The sequence below is a fragment of the Manis javanica genome, chromosome 7 (assembly GCF_040802235.1).
Source record: "Manis javanica isolate MJ-LG chromosome 7, MJ_LKY, whole genome shotgun sequence".
In the NCBI taxonomy this organism is placed as follows: domain Eukaryota; kingdom Metazoa; phylum Chordata; class Mammalia; order Pholidota; family Manidae; genus Manis; species Manis javanica.
This window is the reverse complement of record NC_133162.1, coordinates 97,251,592-97,279,248: the sequence shown is the minus strand read 5'-3', so window position 1 is coordinate 97,279,248 and position 27,657 is coordinate 97,251,592. Positions and strand designations below refer to the sequence as shown.

The 27,657-nt window shown below is 44.8% G+C and overlaps 1 long non-coding RNA gene across 1 annotated transcript; it reads right to left on the bottom strand.

Moving 5' to 3' along the window:
• LOC140850606 (uncharacterized) lies at nt 1-27,657 on the bottom strand. The gene is made up of 3 exons (XR_012133547.1): nt 27,550-27,657; nt 11,538-11,753; nt 1-220 (listed from the first exon to the last, which is right to left on the bottom strand). It is a non-coding gene; the product is annotated as an uncharacterized lncRNA (long non-coding RNA).

Sequence of the window (27,657 nt, the reverse complement as noted above, 5' to 3'; positions counted from 1 at the left end):
CAGCCTACGATTGAAATTTCATGATGGTGAAATAAAAAATAGTAATCATAATTATCAGCTTGGGTCTAGGTCCTGTTTCGCTTTCTTCTCTCGTGGTGCGAAGGGCACTGAGATTCATGGTGCTTCCGGAATGGTCTGGGGTCGCAGGAAACAGCCCAGACTGGGTATCGCTGTTACTCCTCAGTTTTCCTGTCGACCAGTGTCCCAGTGTCACTCAGCTCTGAGAAAAAGGCCTCAGGTTACATTCTGGTTCAGTAAGCCAAGGAGCCTTCAGATTCCGAGTTAAGCCAGTGTCAGAAATTCATGTGTTATCCCAGCAAACCCATCAGGATAGAAATGGTAGCAAGAGAAGTCAGGGAGGAATGTGGAGGGAAGGGGCCCTCCGAGTTTCTGTCTTAAAAACATCACTATATACAGTGGGCAGGCAGGTTCCTCCCCCGAGTGTTGGCCTGGTCCAGCAGTAGGACAGAAACACAGTTTAGGGAAACCTCTGAATCAAAAGGTAATCAATTACACGAAGTTCTAATGAAATACAGGGAACCAGGAGGCCCAAGGTGGGCCCATGTACCCTTCGGGTGGGATGTGTTGTTCACCTAATTCTTTTAAATTAATACAGGTAAGCTGAATTGACCCCTCTTTCACCCTTTCAGCTCATCTCCCAAAACCTTTCTCCTCCCCAGTATCTGTGCTGTGGAGGCTGCCGCCTAATTTGGGCGGAGGGGCCTAGAGCGTTAGTGTTGTCACTAAATCCCTCTTACAAACCTCTGTTCTGCCCTCACTCAGTGATCAGTCCGACATACCTTTTGCACCTGTTTGGAGTCCTTTGCCTCCGTGAAGCCCCTCAAAGCCAGTGTCTCTAACTTCTTTAATCTCCTGCACTCTTCCAGTTTTTCTACCTAGAGGCTTTCTGCCTATACCTTTTTTTAAATTTCCATAATGTTTCTTTCGTAGAAGAGAGCCCAAAATGCTGCAGCTTCCTGAACATAGAGTCCCCTTTGTTATGAATCACAGAAAAAATCCGTAGTTTCACCCTATGATGCAGACACTGTCTCTGCCCTCCACTGGGGTCTTGCATATTTCAGTTTCATTTTCTTCAAAGACCTCTCCAAATGCTCTGCGTCCCTCGATGAACTGCAAAGGTTTTATTTATTTCTTTGAAATAAGACCTTCGCGACTCCTCCCTGACCTGGTCTCACGTGGGCACTGCTAAAATGAGATGCAGTTTCCTGGGAAGCGATGAGTCTAACAGGGAGCGTTTTGCCCATTTGTCTGATCTGTATCTCTGGAAAATGTAAACTGGCCACACTGAAGAAGCCGATTCTAGCACCTAACACTGTATCCAAAAAAAAAAAAGAAGGAAAGGAGAACTTCAACTTGAAAACCAAACTTTTTTAAGATCAGAAATCAACTTACTAGAATTCCAAGTTGTTTCAAAATAAGGATAGCTAATATGCTCGATTGCTACTTTCAGTCAGGCTCAATGCTCAATGCTTTATAGCATAATCTCATTTTTATCCTCACAATGACCCTAGATGAGCTAGGTACTATTATCATCCCAATATTACAGATTATGTAACACAAAGTGGCAAAGTAACTTAATTCTAAGTCCCACAGCCTCTAATTTGAATAGCCAAGATTCAAAGCTAGGCTGCCTGGCTAGAGCCACTCGACACGCCAGCACCTCTGTCCCTATGGACCATCCCCTCCCACAATAGTGAGGAGACACTTGGAAATGGGCCTGTAGTTTGGACCAATTAGCTGTTTATTTCCAAGATCACGGGCAGCCCTAACGATGTTTTGATTGTAGTTATCTGGAGAACCCCAGACCTGCTGAGCCAGCCCAGCTGCTCCCCCTCTGAGGCCTTCTCCAACCCTCCGCTGAGCCTGTCCCAGACACAGCCTCACTCTCAGGCTTGTGTCTTATCAAGGCCACAGTCACCCAGGCCAGAGAAGCTCCTCTCTGATCCTCAGGTAGCCAAATTAAATGTTTTTAATTTTTTTAAACCAGGAATATATGAACATGATACAAAGTGAAAAGGGATAAAAACTGTATAGTGAAAAGTCTTCCTCTACCCCCACCCCAGCCACCCAGTTCTCCTTCCCAGAGGCAACCACTGCTACTAGCTTTTTGCCTAGTATCATTCTAAAGATATCTATACATGTATAGGCAATTTCATATACATATGTGCCTATATGCACACACACACACATATTTACATAGATATATATATATTTGCTGCTGTTTATAAAAATGGTAGCATTTGTTCTTCAATGACTTTCTTTACATAACAATATATATTAGGGATTTTTCCATATCCATACTTAGAGCTGTCTCATTCTTCTTAATGGTTATATAATATTTTATTATATGGGCATCCCATAATTTATTTAACCAGTCCTCAACTTAAGTAATTTCTTAGTTACTTGACTCTCAGCTCTTTTCATTGTTCCCAATCTTTGTACATTGTCGCTTTGCAAATGGTCTAACATTTATAGGAAAAATTCCTGGAAGAAAAAGGGAATATGTGGGTTTCATTTTGATAGTTATTACTAAATTACTCTCCAGAAAGATATAATCAATTTATACTTCCAACAGCATTATATAAAAGTGTTCGTTTCCCCACAGCCTAGTCCAACACCAGTTGATGTGGAAATTTTTGATCTCGGCCAATCAGACAGATAGGAGAAAAACGTTTTCATTTTTAAAATCTGTATTCCTACTATTACAAGTGAAGTGGAGCAACTCTGCAAATGTTTAAGAGCCACTTGGATTTTCTATCTTGTGAATGATACAAAATCTTTGACAAATTTTTTGTTGAATTGTTGGTCTGTTTCTTACTTATGTATAATAGCTCTTTATATATTAAAGAAATTCCCTTTCCTGGTATGATGAATTACAACACTTTCCCCAGTTTCTCATACCATTTTGCTTATGGTGTTAGGTTGTTTTTTTTTTTTTTCCTAAGTGGCCTTTTTTATAGCCTGGATTCTAGTTTCAACTCTGTCCCAAACTGTGAGTCACTCAATAAACGTAGTGGTGTTTGGGGATGCCAGCATTATCCTAAGGACTCGGAGATGTTTAGGACGACTACTGAAATTCAAATTGGCAGTAATTCAGCAGGTCCAGATCTCTGTTTCCTGGCCTGTGGGATGAGGGACTCTCACTAGATGTCATATAAGCTGTGGCTCAGCTCTGGCATCCTTTGCTTCTCTGAATCACTCCTGCAGCTCCAGGATGCCCCTGTGCCAAGCGCCTTGCTGTCCCCTCTACTGTTGGGTGTGGCTGCTGAATGCAGATGTGAGAGGCTTTCCCTTGGCACAAGCCTCTTGACTACGCTGAGCCACAGATTCCTATCCCACAGCTTTTTGGGCAAGACTCAGCTACCACCTCCACTGGGCAGGTATACTGAATTCAGACCCAGCACTCTGGCTGCAGAGCACAAAGCAGAGGAATCTGGGTAACCAGAAACAGCATTTCATTTCAGCCTTCCCTGCCAAAACCTCTAAAACATCGCCTTACATATGTGTGGTCACTGAAGCCTCCTGGCTCTGCCTTTGGAGTCACTGTTCAGATCTACATGGCAACACTTGTAATCGTGTAGGAAGACAGCCAGGTTTGTTTTTTAATTACCTGGACAATATAAACAATATAGACTTGGGGCAGGGGGTTGAGGAATGGGCTCAAAAGAACTCAGACAGTGGCAGCCATGCTGGCCTTCGGACTGCCGTCCTAGTTTCCTGGGTCAAATGATGCTTCCCTTCAACTGATCTGTGTCCTCCCCTGGGAAATTCATATTTCTTTCTGGCATCCATCCTACATCTTCTATAGCTACCGCAGACACAAAGAATTCCTTCCTTCCCTGGCTCTGAGAATGGCTTGCTTTAGTCAAAGAATTCCTCTCCAGCCTCTCAAAGATGGTCCTGGTTTGGTGATAAGAAGCCTCTTCTTTTCTCTGTCTTAACCCATAGCCTCAAATAATATTTTCTGAGGTCAAAAACCTGACTCCCCAGCAAAACAGCAAAACCCCTCCTCTAACTTCAAGGTAAAGGCCCGTTAGTTAGACACATAATTTAAGATGTGTACACATCTTTGCAAAAAGGTATCTTCTTTATACCCCTGATATGGCCAGACATTTCTATCTTCAGAATCACTCCTTTGGATTAGAAATCAATAAGACTATTATATCCAAATGCTCCCTTAACAAGGACTGTTTGAAATGCCCTGGGCTGGGGATGGGTGCTAGGAACAGAGAGGTGAGCAGGTCAGAGTGCCCTCTCTGTGCCCCCAGGTGCCCCAGCGCAGGGAGTCAGGAGAGCATAGCCTAGTCATAGTAGCCAGGGCTTCTAGTTGTACCTGGGAGAAGAGCTCAGTAAAACAGACTTACTGATGTTCACCTTGGGGGCTCCAAAGGGTATCTGACCTTCAGAAGATGAGCTGTGGGTCAGGGGAATTTAATGGCAGTAGCAGCTTTGTCTGTGGCATCAAAGGGGAGCAGAAAGAAGAGGGAGAGCTAAAAGGAAGGAGGTGTCCAAAACACGTTGGCTTACCTCCCAGTTGGGCCAGAAGTAAAGCCTGGGTCCCACCCTGACACAACCTGCCTGCCAGAGCCAGACCCAGACACCCCTGCGGAGCTGTGCTGTGAACAAGCACAGTGCTACAAGGATACAAGATACCTGCTGAGGGCTCTGCTGCATTATTTTGCTTAACCCCAGCACCGTTAAGAAGGAGAAGAAACAGGCTTAGATGAATGGGATGATTTATCTTAGGTCACCCAGCTAAGAACTAGAAAAGATGAGATTAAAACACAGTTCTGTTCACCCAAAACTGACATGTTACCAAGTGCACTTGCTGCATGGGACCAAGGCCAGAGGGACACAGACACCTTTGTCTTTTCACTCTACTTCCAGCCTGCACTGTGACCCAAAACAGACTGGGAGCTACTGTGGCTTAGACCCCAAAGAGATGGCCTTGCGACATGTCCAAGCTTCTCCACAGAACAAGTACCCCTCTGACTGGCACCAAATCACACATTAGGCTAAACAGGACCTCCAGGGGTGCAAATGTGGTTCCAGGCATCCAGGAGGCCTTGAGGCATAGCCAGCACAGTGTCCAGACAGGGATGCCACAGATTGTAAGGGGCTCTCCACCCATGGCCAGCTCAACACCACTGTTGTTTTATTAAGCTTTTGAATAAGATGCATTTGAACAAAGGGATCCTTGGCCCTCAATGATTATAAGCCACTGATGAAGTCTGAGCCTCTTGCAAAGCCAGTGAGAGAATGTCAGAAGGTTAAGTTCCTTCAGATGCTAGGTGAGGCCTTTGCTGTGCTAAGCACAGACCCCAGGAAGCGCTGAGGTCCAGCTTCATCCTTCGCCTGAGAACACTTGTGAGAAGGCTGAATGTCCAGGGAAACCTGCCCCTGGCAGGCAGAGTGTGCCTCAGGAAACCCACTCAGGGGGTCCAGGGGTGTCCAGGAACTCTGAGGGTCCCCAGGCACTAAGGACCAGCAGAAAATGTTCATGCTTCAAGTCAGAGGGCCTGGGTTTGGGCAACAGCTCACACACAACATGAATGCGGGCAAGGGTCTATACATTACATGCCAAGGCCTATTCATAACCCATGTTCTGGGCAGCAAAGATAGGTTTCTGCATACATCCAAGTGATCCTAGTTTCCTTGGCCTCTCTGAGTTTCATTTTCCTCATCTGCAGAAAGGGGCTTATCATTCCTTTCCTACAGTATTTACACTCACTGTGGAGCCTTAAGCATGTTATTTGATCACCTTGTGCCTCCATTACTTTGTTAGTAAAAAGGGGTAGATAATTTCACATATCACAGGAGTTAAATAACTAAATATGTAAAGCACCTAGAATGGTGTCTTGCACATACTAAATGCTCACAAGCATTAGCCACAACCATTATCATTGATCATGTGAAACCCTCTTGGCTGTGTGTTTGGTTGTTGGGCTGTGCGCTTGTCCTCCAGCAGGTTAAGCCTTGTCTTCTGTGTTCCTTGGTGTCCCCATGGCACCTGGCATGCTCTTCACTTACTATGGATGCTCCATAGCTTCAACCCCTCTTTCTTTTCTTCAGTATTCTTTCACTGAGGACTTTCTGCACATCGGCAGGTACTGAAGATATCTGGGTCCCCACAGGCTCTGGCAGAAAATCATTACTAGCTGGAATTGGCTAAGTAAAATTAATTTTGTGGCCATACAGCTGCAATGATTTGGGCCAACTTTAGAAGCTCTTTGACCCTCACAATGGAGTTAAATGACATTATCTGGGTAACTACCCTGACTCTCCTCTTGGGTCAACTGGTAAGAGAAAGGTAGGCAGTTGTCTTTTGCTACTCCCGGGGCACAGGGGAAGCTCTGTCAGAAGAAACCCCCACCCCAGGCGGCCATCCAGGCCTGCCCTGGGTCCACAGCCCCCTCCCACCCCAGCAGGCCCAGAGGCATGGTGTCTCGGGGCAGCAGGCCCCGGTCCTGGGCTAGGAACCCTCCCATCTGCGCTGGCACAGCTCCTTCAGGTTTTGTCTCGGCTTTCAGCTCCACACAGCCTCGTGCAGCTTCCAGGACGGGCCCTTCCAGGAGCATGCACACACACTCCCAACCTGCCACTGTCAGACTCATTTCCATAGAAATTCCCCTCAGACTGCCCACCACTTGGGCTGCAGTCCTATCTGGCAGGCCTCTTCCTGCATCCCAGCCATGCCTGACAGCTCCAGAGGCCCCTGTGCCCTGCCACAGTGCCAACCCCTGCACACAGGCCCTTCAGAAATCTCATTAAAGGAGCTTTAAAAGCTTAGTGTTTGTGGAAAATCTGCCACTTCCAGGAGTCTTATCCCACCCTCCTGTCTGCTGCTGGAGCAGGTAAGCCAGCAGCCCAGTTTGCTCTTCCACCCAGAGCCCTATAGGGCAGTGCATCCTCCTGACAGGAGTTGACTCACACCATCCCAGAAGAGACAGGGAGGTGTCTCCCTCCACCTGCCTCCTCCAAGCTCAGCAAACTGGGTGCTCAGGAAGGCTGAAGGGATAATCTGCCTGCCTCCAGGCAAGTTATTCAGAACATCAGCTGTGTTTCCCAACATTGACACTCAAAATCCATTCCAGAATTTCAGAGCTGGGTAGGCAGCTTGGCACTGTCATATCTGAGCCCCTGGTGCCTGGAAACTGTAAGTGCTAACATTGAGAGCCAGCCTTGGAAGTGAGCACAAGCACCACTAGCCTTCTCACCACCACTTACTGGGCACCTACTAAGTGCAAGCTCTGCTCATTCATTCAGTCCTCACCACAGCCCTGGACCTGGACCAGGAGGGCTCTGTTAGCTGCGCCCTCTTTAAAGATGAAGAAACTGAGGAACTTGCTCAGGATCCCCTGGAAATATGGATCAGGATGCATGCCCAGCAGTCTGACTCCCATGTGCTTAGCCCTACTGTGTACATGGGTTAGCACATTCACTTGCTGTGTGACCTTGGGCGAGTCACTCCATCTCTCTTGAATTACTGGTGAAGATGGAGGAAATAATACTCTGGGTCCACAGCCCACTCCCACCCTGGCAGATCCAGAGGCATGAGGTCTCAGGGCAGTGGGCCCCAGTCCTGGGCTAGCTGGCAACAGTACAGGTAAAGGCCTGCCATCAGGAGGGCTTCATTAATTAGCCCATTTGTTCTTGCCTAATCCTTGTGAAATCTGAGAAAAGCCTACTCCCACCCTAACATGGTTTATGTGATTAATTCCCCTGTTTGCATAAATCTATTACTAACTGGAATTGGTTTCCCAGCTAACACATCCAGCCTCGTGATGGAAGCTGGCCCAAGTTCTTGTGAGTAGAGAGGCCTGTAGTAGGACTTTCTCAGGGATGTGGGTGGATTGTTCCCAGGTACACTTCTAACCTGGACTGCGCACTTCTGTGCAGACACCTTAATGGCAGCACAGGACCATCTATTTAAAGCCTCCATGCCTTTGCACATGCTGTTCCACCTCCTACATCCTTTAAAGTTCAGTAGGAGCAGCATCTTCTCAGAAAGACTTCCCTGACTACGCGCACACTCACCCACATGGGGCCTCAGGCCTCCTCCTCTGGGTCTCCTCAACACACTGTTCCAGGCTCACCATCCCACCTGCTTCTGGCACTTGCCACTCCATCTTGCAGAACTGCTCCTCATCTCCAGACTCAGTGGCCCTCACCTTTCTGAGTGCAACAAAACCCCCCATGGAGCTTTTTAAAGAGAAGCACACCAAGACAGCCCCCTTTGAACCTTGAGGTACATAAGTCTAGCATGGGGACTGTGGAATCTGGATTTGAAAAGCTTCAGGTGGCTCAGATGTGCACCGGCAGTGGGGAGTCCTCAGGGCCAGCCCTGCATCCTGTCTCCATGGCAACCACAGCATCCAACAGCAACCTGTACCCAGTTGGTACTCAATAATTACTCACTGGATTAATGAGTTTCTGCCTCTCTATTGCTCCTAGCCCCTAATTTTTACCAACCCCTATGCATTACTTCAATAATATGGTGGCAAAGCATTTGGGAGGTAGAGGGGAAGGAGAAGGCACTTCCAGAAAGGAAATGGGAATTTGACAATTACCCAGCTAACTCAGGTCCCTGAGGGCCTTTCTGAATATAATGACAACGATAATATTAAGACCCTTGCTTTTCTGGACCCTTGATGGTTCCTGATGGTTATCAAAAGGGTTCCTTCTGTGAAGGAAGCAGGGCAAGGATGACTGACCCCATTTTGCAGATGGCCTCAAAGAATTTTCCAAAAGATTATTCTAGTAATATCCCATACGAGATTATACAAGTGATATGCTGTTTTCACTTAGATTGGGAAATGAGGCCCATGGAGAGTGAGCAGAGCACCGGTGTCCCTTTCTACCTTTAGGGACTGTGTCACTCAGTGGCCAGAGGAAAGGGATGCCAGCATGGAGGGGATTCAGCTGCCAGCTGGACAGTGTAGCTCCACCCCCCCATAGACGCTTGTATCGCCCTTCCCAAGCCTCACTGCCTTCCTTCCTGGCTCTTGATGCTTCAGAAACATGTTGAGGAAAATTCTGGCACTTCTCTGTGTGAAGTGCATGTCTAGTTGTTCTGGAGCTTCTGCCCAAGTAGATCCTCAACTCTGTGCCTCCTCCCTGGGATTTGTGCCCTGACTTCCAAGACAGCCTCTCTACCTGGGTCCATGCACTCTTCTTGTCCCCGCAGAGCTGTTTCGCCACTGGCCCTCCCTGCATAGCAGGGACTCTCCGGGCTCTCCCCTGGGCCTCTACTCCCCTACCTCCTGCATGCTCCCTGAGCCCACTCCTGTTCCCACCCATGTAATAGACCCCAAATCTGCACCCACAGCCCATACCCTCTCCCAGACTCTACCCAGAACCGCATGGTCCTGCCCAACTAAAAGTTTCACCCTGCCACACCCACCAACTCAATATATTCATGACAAATCTCCTATGAACTTTCTGGTTTTCCTAACCTCAGTCACCCAAACCCCAAACCTGGAAGGAGCCTCAGCCTCTGCTGTCACCCCCTCCACCAGTCCTATGAATTCTGGTTCTATAATAGCATCTCCTGACTTTAGCCACCACCAGCCCACCAGACAAGGCCAACATCCTTACCCCTCCACCCACCCTGGTTAGGGCCCCTCCAGACCATGTCAGCCTGCTCTGCCTGAGCTCAGGCTCCCTGCCAGCTTATGTTTCTGGAGAGCAGGGAGAGGGAAAGGTCTTGTCCTCTCATCACAGTGCTTGACTAAGAAATAAGGTTTTGTGGTGCTTTTCAAACATTTGTTTTTTGCCACAAGTCATGGTAAAGAACAAAAACAAAAACACTACAGTCCAGTACACATGCACACATATATATTTTAAAAAACAGAGTTCACAAAATGACACTTACCCTTATTACATAAGACAGGTAGACTCCCATTTCTCACCCTATTCTATTCAGGTTTATCTATTATACTTTTTTGAAAGTTGGTTGCAAACCAATGAATTGATTTCATGACCCACTAATAGGTCACAAGCCACAGTTTAAAAATCACCAGTCCTTTGGAATGGAATTTAATTACAGAATTTGCATTTTCAGCCTGGTGGATGACAACTTTTATGTAGCGTTGGTCCTCAGAGGGGAGGGTCCAGGAGACCCAGGTTCCTCTGTTTGTGCAGCCCTTTGTGTTGGGGGTTTGAATGTGAATCCAAAAGACAAGGTGAGTTTCATATGGCATCAACAAATGTGTGCAAACATCTGTGGGTGGCTGGGGTCTGGTGGATCAGGCCCACATGGATGCTGATTCACACACAGAAGAGTGTGTATGGGACAAGAAGCTGTTTAAGTTGGTATGACTAGAAAAGCCTGAGTGTGTGTGCACATAAGGCATTGTGTACTTGCTCTCAGGGAATCACGATGGAAACTCAGAACAATTACAATGATTCAACTGCCTTCTCAGTGCCTCCTGTAGACTTGACCCTTCATATCCCACCCTTTGTGGGCAGGGGCCCCCTTCTTAGCAACCACAGGGATTGGTAGGACCTTGAGAGAAGCTACGGGGTCAGACCCGGGGGCACCACACAAGCTCCTGAGCACCTTGGGAAAGGTGCGCCACCCTAAGGCAGGTGGGTCCAGGGACGCATAGCTCAGGGACTAGGGGAGCCACACAAGGGGGAAAAAGGAAAGGCACTGGATGCCTGACAGACTCCAGCCTTCATCCCCAGAATCCCTTTTCCTGTCCTCAGGCACTGCCCTGCATCCAGGCTGCTTCCCGACTCCACCCGCATCTCCCCTTTCCCTAATGGTCACAAAATCGTCAAACTGTGGTGATTCCTCCGATCATGTCTCCAGTCTCCCATTGGTCATAGCACGGTGGTCTACTTATATCAGTTCTCGTCCTATTTCTCCCACTAAGACACAGCACACATGACATTCCCAGATATTCCTGGCCACAACTGGTCTGCTGTTCATCCTTACCACTTCATCTGATATATTCAAGTAAATGCAAATTTTTAAACCTGAAGTCAGATCAGGACTACCCAGCCCTGCTCAAAGCCCTCCAGTGACTCCCTGCACTGGAAAAATTAGATTCTGGCCACAGGCCCCAGCTGCTCAGTGACTGCCCTCTCCATTTTCCTGCCCTGGTACCCTTCACAGGTCCGACTCACTGGCTACTGGCTTACAGCCTCTTCCCTGGAACTTCTCGTGCCTGACTCCTTCTCATTTAGCAGAGCTCAGCTCAAACTTCAATTATCCCCTAAGCAGTACTGGCATTAGAGGATGGGCTTTGGGGAAAGCACACATTAGCTTCTTCCTCCCATAAAATGCTAAATAGCTCACTCCCAAACACACCTCCAAATAAACTCTCAATTTAAGAAAAAAAATGACTAATGACTTGAGACAAACCCTCTGGCCTTACTTTCCAAACAAATACCCCTCCAGAACCTTTCATATACAATACAGCTGCCACCATTGACTTCCAATTTAAACATCTGTTATCCCATTAGTTATAGCACTTAAAATTATAGGAAACTCTTATCCTTGTGTTTACCTGTTAATCAGTTGTCTCCCAGACTAGACTGTAAGCTCCAGGATGACAGGGGTCTTGTCTGTCTCATTTAGACCTATACTCAGGAACACAGAAGGTACTCCATAAACATCTGTTGAATGAATGGTTTGATCATCATTTAGCTAAGCCCATAGCCAAGGCCTCCTTACATAGAGACAGCTGTATTCATTGTCAAGCTCTCTAAGTTCTCAACACCATCTGAAAGGAGAAAGAAGAAAAAGCAAGAAAAGAATTAATGTTTATTGAATGCCAGTCACTCTGCAAACATGATCTCATTTAATCCTCATAATAGTTTCAAGAAATAAATATCAACAATTCCAACAGTACCAGCTCACCCCTGTGGTCTCCACTGGCTCCCACCAGCCACATATACACCAGAGGCACTCTTGTCAATTAGCCTATCACCTGCTCTGCCCTCCTCACTAACCTTCAGTGACAACATCAACTATAACCCATAAAAGAAGAAATGCATCCACAGTGGGAGGCTTCTATCCATCCAGGTACTGCCAGCCCAGTGGGATATAGGCATTCATTTATGACTTTGTGATCACAAAGGCAATGTAGGAAAAAATGTTCTGATACCAAAACCTGAAGAAACAGAACAACCTAAGGTTGCATCTACCGGATGTTTACAGGTGTCTCAACATGATGTGAAAAAATGGACAGGAGCAGGAAAGGGGTGTAGAAAAATGGAAAATGATGGTTCAGTGGTAGCGACAGAACTAAATGTAACTGCTTGAATTCCAGTTTCAAAAAGCAAATATTAGGGGAGAGAGAAAGAAAGGGAGGGAGGAAAGCAAATCCTTTGCCAGTTTTTCCTGGAATCTGACTTCCATCCACCAAATAGAAGTGCTGGAGCCAAAGAGAGAGGCAGAGCCAAGGCGTGGGAAAGAGACAGGAGTTCTAGCACTGTCGCCTGTCCCCAAAGCCAGGACCTTGATGGCATCACTCCAAGCCTGACCTACCACAGGGCTCAGACTTCCACCAGGATCCAAGAACCAGCATTTCAGATCTCCCATGCCTAACATAACTGTGCTGTCATGCCTTTGGTATCTTTTAATTTTCGGGGTGCGAGGTTCAACTGGGTCACCGACCTTCGAGCAGGTGGATAACTTGTAGATAGACATTCATTGAATATTATTGGTCGTACATACTAACTCATAGGTGTTATTCAGTCAATGGTTACAGGACATAGAGAATTTTACAACAGAATTTTGAGTTGAGCCTACAGAAATCATAGATCACAATCGCAGACACCAACAAATACTCGCAGACACCCTCTCTCCTCTAGACACATGACCCCCAGGTCAGCACACACCATATCACCCACCCACTTCTCCCTATCCCTTTCTCCTGCAAAAGCCAACTCAAAACTCTCTTCTTCTTGGAAATATTTCTGGATGACCTTTTGCTCTATGAGTCTTCAGAAGCTTGATAATGTTTGCCTCCTTCATACTATAGAATTCTATAGAATCAACTCATAGTCACTGAGAAGTGGCTGGTGGTTATCATGAGAGAGGGGTTAGAGTCAGTGGGTGAAATAAGTGAAAGGGATAAAGAGGCACAAAATCTCAATCATAATATAAACTAGTCACAGGGATAGAAGTGCAGGGTAGAGAAAGAGTCAATAGTTCTGTAACATCTTTCTATGTTGACAGATAGTAACTACACTAGTTGGACTGAGCATTTAATAATGTAGATAACTGTCATATCACCATGTTGTATACTTGAAACCAATACAATTTTGTATATTAGCTGCACTTCAATTTAAAAAATCAAAAAAGAAATAAATCATTAATATTTGGCAAGAACATGGGGTTTAAATTCCAACTCTGTCACTTTTTAGCTGTGTAATTTTGGACAAGTTACTTAACCTTTCTGAGCATCAGTGTCTAAAATTATCAAATGGAAATACCAATACATCCTAAAAGGCTATCATAAAGAATCAATGAGATAATATAAGTATGTAAATAGCCCAGGAAAGTGTTAGACAAATAAGAAGTCAATAAATGGTAATTCTTATTATGGTATGTGACATAAAATTCAGTGAAAGCGACCACGCACCTGTATTCTGAATTGCACCACCTCTACATGAAGTAGATGTGAAACTCACTGAGGAAGAAAACTGTCCCTTCTGAGCCTTAAGCCACTCCCTGAGTCCACCCACATTCCCATCGGAGCCAGCAACCTACTGTCAGGGAACAAGCAAGCAGTCAGACTCCTGGGCCTTTCCCAGCAGCAGAGCCCACCTGGGAGCCAGGGCCAGCTTGGGGCTGAGATGGGGCAGGAGAAGGGTGATTCTAGGGGAAGTAAAGCTAGAGAGTCTGCTTCCTATGGTTTAATGCCAGGAACTGCCCCATCCACCCTGCCTGCCTACACTAGGAGCCTGGTCTCAGCAGAACCTAAGATCATATTATTTCCTGGAAGGGCTTGAAAATCAGCCCCAACGGGGCTCCCAATCATCTCCTCAGGAAGGACCAATTGTTCCTGCTAAGGTCCACTTTCTGCAAGTTTTTAACAACCAGATAAGCTATAATAATATCCATAATAATAATGATTGCCATTTACTAAGGGCCAACAATATGCCATCTATCTTCTAAATGTCATCAATCTCAAATATTTATTAAATAATAATAAGCTTATTTTCCCATTTTTATTAATCAAAGACACATGTAACTGCCAGTCAGAGCTTCTGATTAGAATGAAACAGCATCTGTGAGCACGAAGAGCTGCTATACCTCAGGAGCAAAGGAATGCCAGCTTGGTTGGCCAGGGCGCCCTTGCAAAGGGGGTGTGGCTGTGCATCCACCACTGGCCTGAAAACACTAAGACCTGCTGTAGGGCCCTCTTCCCCCAACACCCTGGTCAGAGACCTCAAGTAGAGACTGCTCAGCTAATCCAATCACCTCACCTTGCAAGCGGTAGACTCACATCCAGAGATGACAAGAGTCCTACCCCAGATCACAGGCTGCTGGCAGAACGAGCCTCCTGCCCCCGGTGCAGTATCCTGTGCTGAAAAGAGCAGGCTGACTCCCTGGGGCAGTGGTCAGGACTACAGAGAGTCCCTGCAGCCTGCCTCAGCGGCCCAGTCTTGCACTCTTCCCGCACAAGTTGCACGCTCCTCCCTCGGCTCTCTCAGCTCTGGCCTCCTCCTCCACACACACTGTGCTGAAGGGAATTCTCCCTTCATAAAGAGAACCCAGGGCCTGATTGAACACTAGCTAGGTTAGAGTGACTACAGATGTAATTCAAGATATAACAACACCAACCAGAAATTTAGGTATAAGGAAATCCTAAAGAAGTCCGATTTTTCCCTTGATGACTATGTTAATACTGTCTTTCAAATATCAAATGCTCACCCCCAAATTGCTCTGGGAACCCCTGCTTTATTAATGCAACATGCTCAGGCCTATTGGGGTGTATTCTATTTCCCTGCTAATCATACCTCTTCTAGTGCCCTTATTTCTAAAAGAAAGGGCAAAGGCATCCTAGGGCTCTTTAATATATGTATATATATATATGTAAAATATATATTATATATAATACATGAATAGAAACAAACAGACATGTCTGCTACAGATTAAGCCTTCTGTCACTAGAAATGTATTCCCTGCAGATAGTTCATAGCTAATGAATTCTTATACTTCCTTGTTGTCTATACATTTTTATTATGAGAGAAAAGTCTCTAAGATGTACAGTAGAAAGAATTCTATAAGACATATCATTTGCTAGGTTCTGTCACCCCAAACATTTTAACATGCCCTTAAAACTAGGCCATTTGATTTGCACCTGAGGTTCCTGCCCTACCATGCTTGAAATTCAAACTGATATTCACTAGTTGCCCACACACTTGGAGCAATGTTCAGGCTGGCTTGGTGGGATGAAATGGGGTGGGGTGGGGTGGGGTTAGAAAATCTGTTGGCTGTCATGCTTTGAGATAAGAACTTTCACCTTCAAATGTATTTTGCCTATTTTCAAAGAGAAACCCTGGGCACACATTCCATTGCCAGGCTTCCAGCCCCTAAGAAGCCCTCTTCAGGAAGTGGGTTGGAAGCTGTAGCACACTTGAAAATCCTCAGTGGTGACATTTCCTCCTTCAGGGGGGACATGAGTTTGGGAAAGAGTTGAAAGCAGTTCTGAGCCAAGCCTGATAAATAAGGTGAGTGATCAGACTGGGAAATGCTATTTTCAGTAAGAGTGAGATTTGAATATAAAATAACAAGACTCCTTTTATGTGTCTGTGCCACAGAGTGTATGTGAATATGTGATTTGTAAACTAATTCTGAAAGAGAAGCTCTTAAAAGATTTTGAGTAGTTACAGTATTATTGGAATAAAGGCATTCCATTCAAAGTCACCCCTTCAAAGAAGTCAACTGTTATTTGGAAATATAAATGGGAGCATGCAAAGCCAGGTATGAGATCACTACTTGGTATCCCCACTTGGTGAAAGAAAGCAGGGGTGTCCCACTGTAGCCTGGAGTGGAACCACTCTGGGAACAGGCCCTGGGCTACACGCCTGTTTATAGGGTCCCTCAGGTGGAAAGGCTGAGAGTGGGCTAGGCGGTCCCTCCTCCTAGCCTGATGGCTTATCGGCTCTGTTCTGAATGACACAGCTAATTAAGGTAAGTACTATTGCAGCTCTGGGCTGGAGCTGCCGAAATGGCCTAGCTTTCCTTGTGTCACAGCTTCCAGATGAATCCATATTTCAGGGGTTAAAAGCTCATCTGTAAATAAAATAAAATGTCCTCTGGGCTGCAGCCAGGTAACCCATTCCTGCCTTTGGTCTGAATGTGATTAGCACGTTGGGGTGGAGGCAGGGAAAGGATGAGAGGGGGCAGGGGGAAGAAGGCATCAATATGAAATTTTTAAGATCTCTGAGATGTGATTGGTGATTGATTTTCAAGAGGAGTTCCCCCTAAACACACACACACACACACACACACACTACCTCCCTGGCCCCTGACTTTTGAAATTAAGCCCATTATGAAAAAAAACTAACACAGTAAATTAGCCACTTACTGCTCAAGGCCTTAGAAGAGAACTACTAACGCAGGGGCACCAAGCAGGCCTTGGAGGTCCAAAAATCTTCCTTGGACTTAGGAAAGTGAAGCAGGAGAAGGACGCTGGCCTTCAGGTTTTGCCACAGTTTTTTATCAGATCTCAAAGATGACACGGAGAAAGACACAGCAAGATAATACAGTTCATCCTGTGTCTCTAAGAAGCAAACAGGCTGGGAGGAAGACGAAACCACACAGGGACCCCTATTTGAAAACAATCCATGCCAGGCTGGTCCCTTGAAGAAACCTAGCTATTTTTTTTTCAGCAACCTGTTATTTGAATATACTTAACTGTTACTTTTTTAGTTTGATTTCGTGTACAAAGTCCCTGCTTTTTCTTCAAGGGAGACTCCAGCCCTGATAAAGCTACGCAAACTCATCATGCCTAATCAGAGAAGGAAGCCTTCTGCCTCTTGAGCATGTACTCAGTAAGAGGTAAACTTGTATTTTTCTTATTAAGGTATTATTGATATACACTCTTATGAAGATTTCACATGAAAAAACAATGTGGTTACTGCATTCACCCATATTATCGTGTACCCTCCATACCCCATTGCAGTCACTGCCCATCAGTGTTAAACTTGTAATTTACACTAGCAATGGCAATAATAAAAATAAGGCAACAGTCTCTACAACTTGCCTATAAATCTAAAAGCCTTTAAAGGTAAAAAGTTGGTTAAAAAAATAAGGTGACATCACTTAGGCATAACATATGCTTATGTTGCAAAGAACCATCAGTCATATTTGGTTATGTTTTGTTTAATTTTCCAAAATACCCTAGGTATGTGTCTAGTGATTTTTTATTTCTTTTTTATATGTCGTCTATTTAGTCTCTTTAATAAGCTTGGAATGATGATGCATATGGATTACATTAAGGGCTTGGAAAGTTTTCTCACATCCAGCAATACAAGAAATTACTCCCAGTATATCTAACTTGTCTACTTGTCTGCTCCCTTGGGAACATTCCAGCAACCTTTCCTTTCCTCACCCCAATTTCAGCATGTGGTGAAGGCATTAGTGAGAATCGCAACACATTAATTCCTGGTTCCAGTTAGGAGAGGAGGAACAGTTGACTGTACTTTTAAAGTGCAGTCGATTTTGAAAAGTATGGTCTTTTTTTTTACAAACAGCCCAGCTATAAGAAGACTATCATTTCCTAGCCTGTTGCAGTACTTCTAAAAGTCAAACTCTTGAACAATTTTTTTATACATTAGCAAAATAAGACAAAAAAAAACACACACACATATATGCAACTCAACTTTAATACTTCTGATACCACCCTCAAAATATTTTTAGTTAATTATTCTTATACTGGAAGTGCCAAAAGAAAAGTTAGGTTAGAGTAAGGTTTTTCTAAAATCTAAATCTGCCCAGGAGATTTCTGTTTCCATGAAAAGGTTTCTAAGATACATACAGAAAATGAACTTCCAATAATTGTCTCTACAGTATTAATGTGTATCTTCCAGTAGGGAAAAAAAGTCTGTAACCTCATCAAGGAATAGAACTCAAATAAATTTGCATTGTCCCACTGCACAAAGCTGAGCTTAAGCGAATCCTAATTTGTTATTCATTCTTTTTGTTTAATTCATAATTTGATGCTAAACATGGTGACACAGCAGTGTCCCACAAATTCGATTGCATCTGTCCTCAGATACATTTCTTGCAGCTACACAGGCTTATGTTTTATACTAAAAATGTTTTTACGCTTACAGATGTGCAACATAAATGGAGAGTGAGGAAGTTATTTATTTCTATGCATAGTGAGCCAACGTTAATCTCTCTCCCAATTCACGGTCTCTTTTTCCTTTTCTTACTCTTTTTCACTTTTTCTTCTTTCTATTCTAGCTAACTGTGCTTCTCAGTATATCCTGAACACCTATCTGAAGCAAAAATTCCTCCTGACAAATGCTTTTAGTTTAAAACTAATGTTTGACCCAACTGGGTAAGTGCCATCAAAATAAAAAGGCTTTTGCAAGATATTCCACAACCTTATTTTTAATTTACTGCATCATCAGCTACTTTTGTGATAACATTTAATCTACTGAAACAAAACCAGCCTGGTGGGGGTGGGGTGGGGGGGGACAAGCAACAACAAGAGAAAGAGCTTATTTTTAGCGCAACCCCACTCTCACATAGGGGCTAGTGAAACCACAATAGCCTCACCTAGGGCCACTTGTTTCTCTGTCTCTTTTCTTCTTTCTCTCAGACTTTCTTCTTTCCATTTTTTTTTTTACCTCTCCTTCTTTTCTCCAGTGGCTGAGTTAATCACATCAAAGGTTGTATTTCATTAAGTACAGTTAACAAGTCTCAATAAGCAGAAGGTTCCAAGAAAGAAACTAACCTCCCACAAAAAACAAAAAAAAATAATGGAGGGAAGGTAAGTGTAAATAGTCAACTGTAGCCCAGATGTGCCAAACCCTGAAATAAAAAGCTTAGTGAATTCATCACTTTGTGAGGTCAAGTTTGAAAAATTTGGCTCAGATGCCCCAAGTGCCGAAACAATGGTGATAACGTCATTATTTATAAGTTAGGAAAATTGGGAAGAGATAATAAAATGCCTGAAAATTCAGTGGGCTCCTTCAGCTTATCCACTTCAAACTTTTCATTCCAGAGCTTATTATTTTAGAGACAACTAAGATGGGGAAAATGGCAAAACCAACCACATAGTCTGCAGGCTTTTGGGGGTCTCTAATTCCTTTGTCTGTTAAAGCATATTTTTTCCTAGGAACTAAGTACTCTAGTGAGAGACAGTTAAGCCTAACACTATGAAGATCAAAACACTCCTGAAAAACCATGCCCTAAAGATGCAAGCTGACCTGGAAACTAAACCAGGCCACTGGACCCCTCCCTTAAAGGGATAGCTTCCAATCAAAAGGTGAACCCCTCCACAAGCCTCTGCCCATGTAAGCACTAGCCTGGATTAGGCAGCTCATAGCCATTAGAGTGAGGCCTTCCTGAGTAGTAAGACATGACTGGAAGTTTTGCCTGTGTCTTTGGTAGAGAATGGTCCTCCCCAGGAGCACTGTGCTGGTGTCTCCTTGTTCAGCAAAGTAGAAAATGTCACTCGAGCGTGAGCCATGACAATAGCAAGTACATGCCCGCACATACCCTTTGCTCTGCCGAGCAGCTGCTGCAGCGGCACATTGAAGGGCAAGCTCAAGGAGGTGAAGAGGCCAACAGACAACAGCTACAGTCGTGAGATGCGATGAGAGAAAGCTCAGGTTATGTTGGGATGTTTCCCATGGAAATGAAGGGGTAGTTTCTTTTAAGCTCTGTAATTAGCTTGTTTGAAAGCTCTCTGATTCACCTCCCCACCCTAATTCTTACTATCATGAAGTTTGCATTATTCTATGCACAATAATGCACATAAAATTAAATAAACAATTTAATTAATTTAATTAAAATTAAATATTAAACATATTGTGTATAAGGAATCTGTGCCTTTGATTTAATTGGGCAGGAGGACCCAGAGCAGTTTGGGTAACAGCAGAAAATAATTAAAAACAACAAGTATGTTAGCCTCTGGGTACAAGAAATAGTTGGGAGCTCCTCTTGAGAAAGGTTTATTTAATTAAAATTAAACTAATCTTTGGAAAACATTTGATAAGCATTTCATAATACAAATCATAATCCAAAAAATGAGGCTCAGCCTGCCTCTCCACAGTACAGGAAAATCTTGTTAAATAATTTATCTCTGACAGTAGGTCCTTTCTCCTTTACACACACATACAGACACACACACACAGAGCAATTCAATAGACAACATGTTTGCCAGGTTCAAATTCTAGGTAATATTTGATTCATCTAGAAGTTGGATAAACATCAGCAACGTGTATTAAGCATACTATGTCCATAGCGAGAACCGAGAAGACTTAGTGCCTGATTTTGAACTGGGTATGGATTTTCAGAGCCTACAAACCCCAACCTAAAAACATCCTCGTGAATTTATTGAAAAGGAAAACACAAGTGTTTTGGCAAGCCAATATCAGTCCTGATATAGCCCAAAAAGACACAAATTTCTGGATCCCCCAGGCCTCCTCATGTCATTTAATTCACAAGCCATCACGCTCAGTAGTTCATACCAGGAGAGGATAACCATTTATATTCACACTTGCTTCCTCCAGTTGGTGTAGCTGGATCTGTTACTCGGTTGCAGAGCGTTAGATGAGATTATCAGACACAGACTGCAAAACAAAGACAGCAAACAAGCCCATGCACAGCCTCCCTGGCAACAGTTCTCAGGACCTGACCTGCCAGGACACCCAGACATCCAGAGTCTTCGCCAAACTAGGGTCCATTTTGACACCTATGGCCTAGGCAGGAATATCATCAAAAACAACTTTGTGGTCCAATTCCAAAGATACTGAATGCATGCATTTTGACTGACAAGTGCCTACAGGCATACCACTGAGCCTAAATCATATTAATTTCAATTGTCCTACCTTAAACATCCCACACCCCTAAAGAAGATCAAAGTTAGACCACCCACTAGCACAAATAATTCTCTTCACTTCTGTTTCAGTACATATAATAATTTCATGAGAGGAGTAAAAATATTCTCTGATATTCTTATGATTCGTAATGGATATGGCAACTATATTTACCCTAAAGATCTGCGGGGATATTATAATAATAAATATTGTTTTGTCCTTACACCAAAAAATATCTGTATCTATCCTGACACCAAATCATATTCTTCAGTGGTCACATGTGTCCTAAACATCGTTGTCATGTTTATATGTCACTTTATATGACAAAAAAAATGCAAAGAGTCACCCAGTATCCCAGCTTTAAGTGCCCAGCTATACATACCCACAGGTGTCACACACATAGAAAAATCTGAATCAAAGCTTAGTCTTGCCTATACCGAGATTATTTTGTAGTGTCTTTGCTCTGTAAAGAAAGCCACACAATGCACAACATGCTATTTCATAAGCAATAATTCATAATGACAACTAATAATTATTCCTGCAATATCAAGCCTTCCTCCAAAAAAATCAGCTAAGCTTTTAACCATTTCTCTGTTTAGTTCAACTTTTCTTTGATCAGAAGAACAAAGTACCTTTGGAGACTTCCAGTTGGGCCAAGAGACACAGCAATCCAAAGGGTAGTCTGCTTGTTGACAGACTTAAATTAAAAAAGAAAAAAAAAATCCAGAGATTTGGCAGAGCTAAGAAGGATGCAAGTAAAACATCCTAAAGTCATCTCCAGTCCAATTAATTCTTACACAGAATTATTGGAAAATGGCACTTAACCCCCTAGAAAACTTCCAGAGAAGAGCCTTGGGCGGTCCTGGCTTCCTCCAGCAGGACCTCAGCTGCAGAAGGGTTTCTCTTCTGCCATCCAGGGCTTGTCAATGGTGCCCTTCATTTGCATATCAATCCTTTTACATGATTAATATGTATTTATTGACCAGGCGGCCTTCCCAACCTAGGACAAAGGGAGACCGGCTGTCCCCTTTTATAAGGCAGCCATAACTTTCCTGGCAGGGCTGACAATTGTACACAGAAATAATTCTATTACAGATTGAAAGTTCCTACCAGTTAGAGCACAGAGTGATGGAAAGAAAATAGTCTAAACCGAGCACCAAAAGTTCGAGGGCACCCCTCGATGCCTTTCCCCATAAAGTCGTCTGTCTACATTTCTTACCTCCTCAACTGGGGAGTAAGGATAGGCACTTCAAAGACCAGAAAAAAATGGCCCCACCCTAGGAGTTTGGCTGCCTCCTCCGCTCAGGCAGGCCTCTGAGGCGGAGGCCTGTCCACAAGGTGAGGCCTAGCCAGGAGCCTGCATTACCTGAGGGAAGAGACCTGCTTTCTCCAGAAAGTGAATCTAGAAACAGAATGAAGCTATACCCGGCACATCTCATGATTCAAATCCTCATGGATGTTTTATCTATTCTAATAAACATCACATTTCCTAGATTGACATATACAGTTTTATTTATTAAACAGCAAACTCCATTTTTTTTTTAAAGACCCGCCTTATGTCTACCATTAAAGATTCCCAAAATTCTCTTCTCTTATGTCCCTTCAGTCCTCCCACACAGGAAAATACTAAATAAATAACCGCCTATATGGTCCAACAGTGGCATAAACTTTCATTTTCACTCTGGCATCTGCCTTGTGGACTGTCAGAGATGAGATTCTAGATAAGTTCAGAAAAATTGTGTGAGGAATTATGATGGCATGCTTGTCCAGATGCCAAGGATACTGGGTCAGGTCATCCAAAAAGGTTTTTTTTCTGTCTTTATCCTGGGTGGTTCCAGGACTTACTCAGGTTTTTCGTTGGCTTCCTACCTCTGTTCATGCTAAATCCTTGGCTCCACAGACAGGCTGACAGGTTGCTGTCTAGGATTCACACACTCATCGCTTTTATAAGGTCCTTAAACTGTATTTTTTTAAAAAAGGGACTTTCCCTTAGGTTGAAGTCATTCAAGTGCAGCCTCTATGTAAGGACCCTAAACTCTTGAAGGAAACACATTTACACTCATCAAGGGCCTAGGATCTGAGTTCCTAAACTCAAACATCACCAGCAAGCAACGAGTCATCTTTAAATTTGAATCCAGCTCCTAACTCTTCCCCTGGGACTCAACATTCTCAGATTTTATGAAAGATATTCCTTAAGGGTAAACTCACTTGATTTTAAAAGGGGATTCTGGGGTGTCAGCCCCACCTCCAGTCTTCCCTTTTTCTACAATCCATCAAATTCTAGGAAGTTGGGGGCATGTGGTACACTTTGTAGGAGGATCAGCCACAGTTCAGCTCTCTGCCAGGAGTCTGGCCTGGGCAAGGTGAGGGAAGCAGTTTAAACAACCACATTGCTGTTAGTTTGACTTCAACCAACTCCTATTTCACTGTGCCATTTTTACTCAGACTGCCTTACAGGTATAGACTGCACCTAAAAGAAACCCAGAAAGAGTCCTAGAATTCCAAGGATGTAAACTTCAAGAGGATCAGGCCTACAACGGTGAACTTACTACAATCAATTAAACATAAAATGGCCCTAGCAGGATGTTTCAAATTTCTGCCCATACAGAAATATTACGATTATGGTGAAGCAGATATTTTTATTAGTAATAATTCCAAACAAATATTACCCAAAATAGACCTAGAGTCATTTCAGTGATGCCTCTTCAGCATCGTCTACTTTATATGACAAGCAAAATGCAGGGAATCACCCAGTATCCCAGCTCTAAGTGCCCCGTTTCAAACCCAAGACCACACGTTTGAGGGCTATTTGACATGGCTCTGTATAACCACTTTCCCAGAAAAATCCATAAAAAATAAGGGCACATGTGTTCATAGTACTTGAAAAGTGCATCATACAAGGATGAGGAAGGAAAGTAACAAAAAGAAAGGAAATATAATTTCTAGATTCTGTAAATCTGTGGTCTATTCTACTAACCTAAACAGATTCTATGTGATAGAAGTAGGGGAAAAATTTTTTCTGCCCAAGATACCACCATAATAAACTAAGGCAAATGCACCTGAACTTGACTTTGTTTTCTATTTCACAGATCACAAATTTAGCCAAGTTAACCAACCAAAAATGGTCCCTCAGGTATTGCCACTGACATTACGAAGTTAAGAGATGGGCTCTGATTGTGCTTACAATATTCCAAACACCCAGGCAAAGCCTTCAGGAATTCATTCAGCTAACCTGAAAGCCTGGGCTAGACCACACCAACATGGGCACCGGGAACGTGAGGAATCCATCCCAGTGGGGCTGCTTCAGGGCCACAGGCACTTGGTTCAGGCCAGGTGGAGCAACTGAATAATTGATCAGGACACAGCCAGGGCTTTTCCCTTTGATGTTTGTCATCATTAGAATCTAGTCTCTGTTCTCTAAGGTATACCTTCTTTTTTAAAGTTTTCAATTCACTGACCACCATCGCAGGCATGGAGGGGAGGGGGCAAAAAGAACCAAAAAAATTCTCTAGATTTGGAAGAAGGGTTGGTAAATACTCCTGAACACCTCCAGTCTCTCTTTGACCCCTCCACATCTAATTTTGCAGGCCATTAGTCCAGAATGGGCACTAGAGCATTTTGTTATTTGCTTTCCCATTAAAATGACTGGGTAATTAACAAAAGTTGGCAACTGTTCATGCAAGCAGCAAGCACTCTTTCCTCCTTTCCAGACTCAGTGCTGTGTGTTCATATGCACTTCCTGTTGCATCCCCTCCCACCCAGCTAGCCTCACCTTCTCTTCCTCATCGGAGCTACCTCCTCAGTCTCTGTGGGGTGATCTTGCTCTCAAAGAACCATTTAGACTGCCCCTCTTGGCCACTGAGGACCTTTGGGTGAAACAATCATCATCTATTAAGGGCAGAAAGGGCAACTACATAGGCCCAACTCCCTTGCAAGCTATAGACAACTCTACAGCTATATAATAAGGGTAATGGCATCATTTTCAGCCTGGTCCATGTTGACATCCCAGGGTACTCCCACACTCGCAGTTCCATAAGAAATTTTTTCAAGGTACAGAAGCCTCTCCAAAACAAAAGCAGCATTTTCTCTTTCCCTGCAACCTGTGAGCTGGGTAAGGTGAGAGGAAGAAGGGCTGGTGGCCCCTCCTGGTTTTACCCCCACAAACAATAGCTTTTGTGTTAGAGGGGCTCCCAGTGTCGGATGGCTGGAATGTGGAGACACCACTGTGTTGGAGTTAATAACACAGTGTCACAAAGGAATTTAAGCCTGAACTTGGGAAATTCTCTTTCTAAGGGCTTACAATTTTCCCTCCTCAAACTTCCTTGCTCTGTCTCAAAGAATAAGAATCCTCTGTCATTTTTCTCCTGGAGGCCATTGCACTTCCTTCCAACTGCCCCTTGTAAGCAAATAATACCTGATTATGGAGGAGACAGTCATCAGGTCACTAGGTGAGCAAACCTGCCTGGGAAAAATGCATACCAAAGGCTAAAAGGCTCTGGATCCATTTCCAAAATGACCCACCCTTTCCAGAGAGAATTGCTTGCTGCTGAGAAGGTGTATGTGTACCAAAACAAAACTAGACAGAGAGCCTTCACTGTGGACACAACCTCTTAGCCAAGCATGGAGAGGGTCACAAGGACTAGTGTAGGGTTTGAATGGGATGGTGAATGAGGTCAGAAGTTACACACGAATCTCCTGGCTCTCTCCTGCAATGCATTCCCAATTCCACTGGATTCCTCCATGACTAGGGAGTGACAGGCATGCGGCAGTGAGGAAAATCAGTATCTCCTCTCATGCACACAGAAACTCAACACCTCAGGTATCCTCAGGCTTAACACTCTGGACCCCCCATACACACACTTTCCCAGGTCCTATATCTCTCAGCTTTTAAGTCAGGGGTTTGTGGCTGGTCTTTCTCCCATTCTGCGGGTGCTTGCTGTCACAGCCCAAGCGAAGGAGCTGTTCTCTTCCTCAGGTAAGCCCACTGCAGGAGCTTTCCCAGACGCTGGTCTCACAGCCAAGTGAGCTTGAGAACACTGAGACGGCTGAGAATCTGAGACAAGGAGCTCGCTGGCTCCATTTTTCCCGGGCACTGTTTGCCGTTTGGGGGAATGAATAAATGAAGCATCGGTAATCTCCATAAAAGAGCTTTCATGCTTCATTCTCTGAAACTAAGTTGGGGCTTAGATGGAACGGAAAAAAGCGGGGAGGGACACTTTTAATTTAAAGTAATGATCATCAACACCCTGGCTCTAGAGGCTTTCTAGAGAAGGGGTCCCCACCCCAACCGGGAAGCTGGAGGGAGGGCCGCTCGCTGTGCGCGCTCTCCGGGCGGATCTTGAATTGCTTGGATTGGTGAGCCAAATCCAAACTCCGACGGGAAGAGGGCAGTGGTACAAACGACTCTTCCTGGGGAAATTGAGTGGGTGTTGGGAGTCTGGGGAAGAGAGATCCGAAACCCGTTGTACCAGAGAAAGAAGTGAGCATACCCAATAGAGGTCTGGGCCTTGCTAAAGCCACAACTGGGGACAGCGGGGTCTTCCTCCCGGGTCAGGAGTCCCGGGCCATAAGCAAAAACATCCTCAGTGGGGGCGCCTCCCCGCAACCCCAGGGCATCTCTGATTACTTTCACCTGTTGGCTGGCGGCTTCTGTTTGGGGTCGGAGATTGGGTGCACAGAACCGGTAGCACCTCCTTTCCCCACCCCGCACCCCCAGGTTCTGCAGGGGCCGAGGGCCCCAACAGTTCTATCCCTGAAAGGCAACTTTGTTCACTTTAGCTGAATGAGAGTGATACGGGGGAGACTATATCCTTCAAATTCTCCCTTTCTCCAAGTTTACCCAACACCCAGGACCCCTCACTTCTATACCAGTCCCCATACCAACACGAGACTTTTTTCACTGTGTACCACTAATGAGGTCGGCCCTGTGAGGACATTTCAGGGAATAGGTAAGAAACTCGAGGCTTGAAGAATGTGGAAATGGGCTCAGCCGTCCTTCCTGGGATATGTGTTCCGATTACCCCACAGAGCACTCGGCTTCTGCCTGCTGGGAGGGCATTTGGACAGACCCTCAAGTAAGAAGACTGGAGGTGAAGGCCAGAGCCAGGGGGAAACCGGCGCTGGAAATGGGGCACAGGATCGAAGGAAATGCCCCAGCCAGGCCGCCGCCTTTCTCTCGCCGGCCTAGCCCAGCTGTGCTCTTCTGGAAGTTCTGCAGAGCCTGGGCAGTGACCGCTCAGAGAAGACCAGAGCGAGCGCAAGTTGGCGCCGCTAGGTTTAAAGAAATCCCAAGTAAACAGTGAACCCGAGCTGGAAACTGCAGCTGTGCGTAGGGAAGGAAGTTGGCCAAATATCTCCAGAAAAGGAGGAGAACGAAGGTGGGCAAATGTCTGCGCCCTAAAGGCGGCCGCTGTACTGGAGAAGCGGCGACAGGTATCAGAGCTGCTACTGCAACTTTTTCTCATCCCTAAAAACGATCCCGCAGCGGGGATTTCGGAAGCCGCTCACCTAGTCCGGGAAAATTCAGTTGACGGCCCTTCGCGGGCCAGGTGCACCCCAGCCACGCACGGTGGAGACAGGCTCCCGAGCCTCTGACGCCAGCCCAGGCCATGAGCC